General features: G+C 42.7%; 1 long non-coding RNA gene across 1 annotated transcript; it reads right to left on the reverse strand.

Moving 5' to 3' along the window:
- Window positions 1-616: 616 nt before the first annotated feature.
- Window positions 617-5,555, reverse strand: LOC114486990 (uncharacterized). The gene is made up of 3 exons (XR_003681540.2): window positions 5,323-5,555; window positions 4,958-5,219; window positions 617-1,095 (listed from the first exon to the last, which is right to left on the reverse strand). It is a non-coding gene; the product is annotated as an uncharacterized lncRNA (long non-coding RNA).
- Window positions 5,556-7,135: the final 1,580 nt, after the last annotated feature.

The raw sequence follows: 7,135 nt of genomic DNA on the forward strand, positions 1-7,135 counted from the left end.
GTGCCCCGGTCCGGGAGGATCCCACATGCCGCGGAGCGGCTGGGCCCGTGAGCCATGGCCGCTGAGCCTGCGCGTCCGGAGCCTGTGCTCCGCAACGGGAGAGGCCACAGCAGTGAGAGGCCCGCGTACTGCAAAAAAAACAAAACAAAACAAAAAAAAGAAACAGAAAAACAGGAGCATTGCATATGATCCACCAGTCATACTCCTTGGTATTTACCCAAAGGAGTTGAAAACTTGAGTCTACACAAACACCTACACACAGATGTTTATAGGAGCTTTATTCATAACTGCCAAGTCTTAGAAGCAACCAAGATGTCCTTCAGTAGGTGAGTGGATAAATCAGCTGTGGTACCTCTAAACAATGGAATATTATTCAGTGCTAAAAAGAAATGTGCTATCAAGCTATGGATATTAATAGGTGAAAGAAGCCAATATGGAAAGGCTACATACTATATGATTCCAACTAGATGGCATTCTGGAAAAGGCAAAATATGGAGACAGTAGAAAGATCAGTGGTTACCAGAGTTTGGGGGACAAGGGGTGGCATTAATCGGCAGAGCAAAGAGCAATTTTAGGGCAGTGGAACTACTCTTCACAATACTATGATGGTAGATATGTGTCATTATACATTTCCCCAAACACATAGAATATACAATACCAAGTGTGAACCCTAGTGTACACTATGGACCTTGGGTGTTACATCAATGTAGGCTTATCAGTTGTAGCAAAGGCCTCACTCTGGTGAGGGATGTTAAGAAAGGGGAAAGCTATGCACGTGTGGTGGCAGGGGATACTTCATAGGACATCTCTGTACCTTCCTCTCAGTTTCGCAGTGAACAAAACTGCTGTAAAAACTAAAGTCTTTTTTAAAAAAACATTTATTTATTTATTTACTTTATTTTTGGCTGTGTAGGGTCTTAGTTGCAGCATGCTGGCTCTTCCTCGCGGTGCGCGGGCTTCTCTCTAGTTGCAGCGCGCCAGCTTCGTTGCCCGTGGCATGTGGGATCTTAGTTACCCAACCAGGGATCGAACCTGCGTCCCGCGCATTGGAAGACGGATTCTTAACCACTGGACCACCAGGGAAGTCCCTAAAGTCTTTTTAAAAAAAGAATAAAAATGAAACACAACATATCAAAACAAACAAGCAAAAAACCCAAACCAAAACAAAACAGGAGCATTGGAGTCAATGATTTCTAACATTCCTTTCAGTATGAACACTTGAAATCCCATGAGTCTTTGAGAAGGCTCTATGAAGAAGGTGTTTAGCATGGATAAGATATGGTTGGGCTGGGGAGACTTGTTCCAGGTCAAAATAATAACCCATCCCCTCTGGAGTCTTTCAATAAATGACATCACCTGCGTCACCTCCACCACTATCACATCATCACCCATTGATTGCCTGCTATGTGTCTGTTTTGCAGATGAGAAAAGAGGTTTTAATTTATGTCCTATGTGATTGTACAAAAAAGATTGACTTAAATCAATGTCAAGACTTTCATTCTGTTCTGCAGTGGAAGATTTCTGGATTCTGGTCCACAGTGCTTTAATTTGTACAGGTCTTGTCATTCGGAATCATATACTGCATCCCAGAGGTGGTCCATTTGCTATCAGTAGCCCTCTCAAGATTAGCTCAAACCCCATTCCCTTGGTAGTTCAACACTAAATAACTAGTTAATAAAATTCTACCAAATAGCCACCAATCACAGATTACCCACATTCACAGCTGGCCTCCCTGGTTATTTCAGCTGCGAAGAACACTGACTCCCCTTATTAATAACTTTTCCTGATGGTGGTTCAGCAACTCCTCTCCCACCACCACCAGGGATTGTCAGCCTTTTATGGATTGTGAACCCCTGTGAAAGATTCTGTTGAAAGCTAAGAAATCCCGTTACAGGCAAAAAAATAACCGAGCATATACAGTGCTTATTATCATAGTTTGTATAAAATTTCAGGGACTTATTATTATAAACCTATTGCAAACTGCCCATAAAATCATTATTTTTTTTTGTTAAGCTCATGTCAAAAAAGAATAAATTTGCCTTACTATATGATTCAGTTCACTAATTTCCCCCTCTCCACTTCAGAATGGAATAGTCTCAGGGATGTGGTTGTCTAATTGAAATCTCTGTCGGGCTGACCTCCAGGTTTTCATTGACAAAGTACGCATTAAAATCCTTTTGAAAACTCCGCTGCAGGGATAGAAGACCCGTGTTATCTGACACAGGCCATGTCTTTAGTCTGTGTTTGATAGTCTTTCAATCAGGCTCTGATGTGGATGGAGAAGGCGAATCTGACCAGCCCAGGATATCTGGTTTCCTGCGTCAGAGCCCGTTTCATCTGAGTGGATGCTTTGGGAAGGGGTTCCCCTTCCTCTTTTCTGTTTTCCCCTAGACTATCATCACCTTTCTGGCTTTTCTACAGATTCTTCAGACCATTTGGCAATGATCAATGTCTTCCTCTTCCAAGTCCAACAGTACACTTTGCAATCACCTCCAGCCTTTACAAAGGTAGAGCTAAATTCTATGAAGCATCCTCTGAGAATCCACTCTCATCAGTCAGTGACAGTTTTAGACTCTGAGTTCGGGTGTCTTTTTACACTGTGGTGTGGACTTTTCCCAAATTTCTAAGCTCAAAGAGCAGAAATCCCAGAATCCCAAAAATTGTGGTAACTGAGACTGCAGGGCTCTGGCTTTTTATGTTACAGATAAAGAATTTGAAACCTAGAGTTGTTAAAAATAACATAGCTAAGGTTTGAAAATGGAAAGCACTTTCTAATAATGATACAGTTTTCACTGGAATTTGTTTTGGAGCTCAAAATTAAAACCCAATGAGTCTTGTGGGAAAATATCCATGTTCAACAATTGTTTTCCAGGAAAATTAACTTTGGGAATGAAAAAGCTTTATAATGTATTTACTGTGACTTCAGGAGTCAAATGGAAACCCCCAAAGAAGTCTTGCAGAAGTTGCTAAGTGATTTGTGATGGTTTACAGGGGTACCCCTTGCTTCTCCAAGTTCGAGTCTGGGGAGGATAATCAAGGAAACAGTAATAGTCACAGAGGCATCAGAACCCCCATAAGCCTCCACCCCTGAGAATCAGTGGCCACATGTGGCCAGTGGCTACCATATTGGACGGTGTAGATATAGAACATTTTCATCATCATGGAGAGTTTTATTGGATGGCATTGCTTTATAGGAGGGGTCGGCAAACATTTCCTGTAAAAGACCAGGTAGTAGATGTATTTTAGGCTTTGCAAGCTAAGAGCCCAACTTGAAGAGACCATGTGACTCTGTGGCAATGACCCAACTGCTCGAAAGCAGCCACAGATGATGTGTAAACAAACGGGCATTGCTGTGTTCCAATAAAGCTCATTGCAAAAATAGGCTCTAGGCCTATTTGCTGAGCCCTGGTTTATAGTGTTGGCTACTGCGATGCTTTCTTTGTGGCTTCAGCATAAAGCATCCTAATCTGTCTAATGCTTCTATCTCAACCGGATGGTCAACAATGAATGTACCTTTGACGTCATTCTAACAGTTTCACACAAACATTATCAACATGTGCTCAGAACAAATATAAACGATTAGAGCTTAAAGTTTCTTTTTGGGGGGTGGTTAAAAAATACCCCTGCTTCAGCATGGTTTTATAATTTTATCAGTGTGTAAATTTTTCATCTCTGGTTCTTTCCTCAAGCCTTAACGTCGTCTTCATGATGAACAAAGTGTTCAGTTGAACACGATAAGGGCTTAAAACTGGCACAAGGGATCATAAGTATAAATATTGCTCATGACCCGATTTAGGCTAATCTGATTTCTTGTGTCTGCTGCATCCTTCACAGGACTGCTAACAGACCTCCCAGAGTGCTGAACTGGAAGGCAGAGAGAGTAAACATTAACTAGCTTTGTGACCTTGGGCAAATAATTCACATGATCAGTCTTGTGTTTCCTAATGTTACCTTCTAGCGCTTAAAAGTTCTGTTAGAGGCCTCTCCTAATGATCCAGTTGTCCGAAGCCTCCAACCTGCATCTGCACTCTTTTTATTAGATGATGTCGCCCTCTTCTGGGTGCCTTCTGTATCTGCACTGTGATTTCTTTCCAGTGCACCCTTTGCCTTGCTTTGCTTCATTTAATTTAGCCTAGCCAATTGCTCAGGCCGAACTCCTCTGTATTATCATGTCATGAGCTGCAGTATTTCATTCATCATCAATGAGACATAAGTGTAGAGAGAGAATTTAAGTGGTCCCTTCACTTGTTATTTTACTAAAATAAAAAAGCTGAACTGTACTGTAGAAATATAGTTACAAAAGACTTTAGACAGCCTGCCAAAAATTTCCAACAAACACCATACACTGTTTTCAAGTACATAATTACATTATGAGAAAATAAAAACACAGGCAGAAATGAAACACGCCAACTTCAGGATGGAGGTAGCTCCTGGGGAGGGAGGGGGATAAATGGTATCAGAAAAGGGGGACTTTGTTAAGTTTTATTTATTGAAAAGAAGGATCTGAGGACAACGTGGCAAAATATTTATGTCCCGGCTGGGCTCGGTGGGGTAGATCTCACGAAATACTTTTATGTTCTCACACCACTTTTTTCACATCTGTGTATGGAAATCTCCTTTTTCTATCTCTGGATGATATTTTGGGCAGATTTCAGAGCTTTTGCTGTCACTTCTAGGTATTAAAAATTTAATACCTTTAAAAGTTCTTTAAAAACTCAATCTGATCTAAACAAAAGCTTTAACGTGTCCTTCAAGCATCCCTCACCATGTCTTGTACCTGGACCTACAGGCTGGGACACTTCTGGTGTCAGCCTCTCCTCTTCCTTACCCTCTGCTGTCCCTTGAGCATAGAGACAGCTGCGCGCGCGCGCGCGCGCACACACACACACACACACACACACACACACACGAAGCAGGGGCGGGAAGGAGAGGTCAAGGCAGAGAAATTGGATCTGACCGGCTCAGTTTGTGGTTTGGGCTGGTGCCTGCTGGCTGAGCAGATGCCCATGTGATGTGGGGCACATCTGGGCTACTTGGAGCATCTCCCCCATGAGGGACCCTCCTACTGTGCCTTTGTCTGGCGCCGTCCTCTGCTGTGTTTCTGGCAGTGCCCCTGGCACAGGGCCTTTCTGTTGAGGTCTCCCAGCCCAGGCAGATGAAGCTCTTGGATGGGGTTCCCTCCAGATGCCGCACGCCCTGCTCTCTTCCCAAGGTCCCTTCTGGCCATGGGAAACACACCGCCTACTGTCAGTTGCTCTTAGCAAGGTTCCCTCCCCTCCCCCCCCTTGACCACCAGGGCAGCACAGCCACTCTCGCCTTTACCTGTCAGTGTGTCCCCTAGACTTCAGGGGCTCAGGCCAAGCTCTCTGTGGAAGCTGGACCTGCCCACTCTTGAAGTGAGTGATGGGGGGGGGGGACACAGGACCCCTGCTGAGAGGAGGAAGCTCAGTCCTCTGACATCTCTTTGCCCACGGGTCTTCTCTGCCAATCTTCTTAAAGAGTCTTTAGCTCTTTCTTTTATAGCCTGGAGGTTGATGGACTTAAATGGCAGAATATATTTTGGGACACCCTCAGCAAGTCCCGCCTTGATGACTCTGTACCTCTTTTTAGAAAGGGTGACACATAATATTCTTTGTTCTCAGCTGAAGTCCAGAGTGCCATTTGAACACCCTTTTAGTCACATCTTGGCCAGGTGTCTGTGCCCTTGCAAAACCCCAGTTCCAAATGGCAGATCTCTGTGTAGAATCCTGTTTCCGTAATTGCCAGCTGTAGGCAGATGAGTCCCTCAGGGCTGGTTTCACCCCGGGCCTCGTTTTATAAGTCTGGGCCTTTTTGATGACCCCAGTTCAAAGGGTTACCAATACATTTGTGAAGCTTGGTTTTTTAGGTACATGATAGTTATTACACTACTTTTTATTTTCACTCTACAGAAATATTTAAAAATATAATTTAAGAAGTTATTCTAATCTACCACACCGTATTCTGCCAGTGAGGAGACTGAGATCCAGAAAGGCTAAAGCCACCTGCCCCAAATCACCCACCCAGAGTCAGAACCCACACCCCCAGCTGGCCCCCGGCCTTGGGTTTGTGACCTGGAAATCTGTTATACCACTTGCCCAAAGCACAGAAAGAGTAGTGCTCAGTGCCTTTTTGAATTTGTGAGTATGAGTTTAAGATATTTTTAGCTTAGTTAATAGTAAGGGACCAGCTATCAAGTATTCTTAGAGGTTATCAAGTTAGAGGTAACTTTCTGAAATTTGGAGGTATCTGGGATCTTACTCATCTTTTTTTTTCTTTTTGCAGTTTTATTTTTTTCATTAATCTATTTTATACATATTAGTGTATATATGTCAATCCCAATCTCCCCATTTATCCCAACCCCCCTTCTCCCCCTTGGTGTCCATACGTTTGTTCTCTACATCTGTGTCTCTGTTTCTGCCTTGCAGACCGGTTCATCTGTACCATTTTTCTAGATTCCACATGTATGCGTTAATATACGATATTTGTTTTTCTCTTTCTGACTTACTTCACTCTGTATGACAGTCTCTAGGTCCATCCGCGTCTCTACAAATGACCCAATTTTGTTGCTTTTTTATGGCTGAGTAATATTCCATTGTATATATGTACCACATCTTCTTTATCCATTCCTCTGTTGATGGATATTTAGGTTGCTTCCATGACCTGACTATTGTAAATAGTGCTGCAATGAACATTGGGGTGCATGTGTCTTTTTGAATTATGGTTTTCTCTGGGTATATGCCCAGTAGTGGGATTGCTGGGTCATATGGTAATTCTATTTTTAGTTTTTTGAGGAACCTCCATACTGTTTTCCATAATGGCTGTATCAGTTTACATTCCCACCAACAGTGCAAGAGGATTCACTTTTCTTCACACCCTCTCCAGCATTTATTGTTTGTAGATTTTTTGATGATGCCCATTCTAATGGTCATCTTTTAAGGAATAGCAATATACATAAAAATAGAAGTCATGAGTGTACACACACACAATGACTTGTTGAAACCGAAGACATATTGTTCCTATTAGCTGAGAGTTTTGGTAATTAACAGTTAAGCCTAGTCTCACTTTATAAAAAGTAAACGTATAAGTCGTGGCCCAACGCAGAGCTCATTAACCA

Source organism: Physeter macrocephalus, chromosome 10 (assembly GCF_002837175.3).
Source record: "Physeter macrocephalus isolate SW-GA chromosome 10, ASM283717v5, whole genome shotgun sequence".
Lineage (NCBI taxonomy): Eukaryota > Metazoa > Chordata > Mammalia > Artiodactyla > Physeteridae > Physeter > Physeter macrocephalus.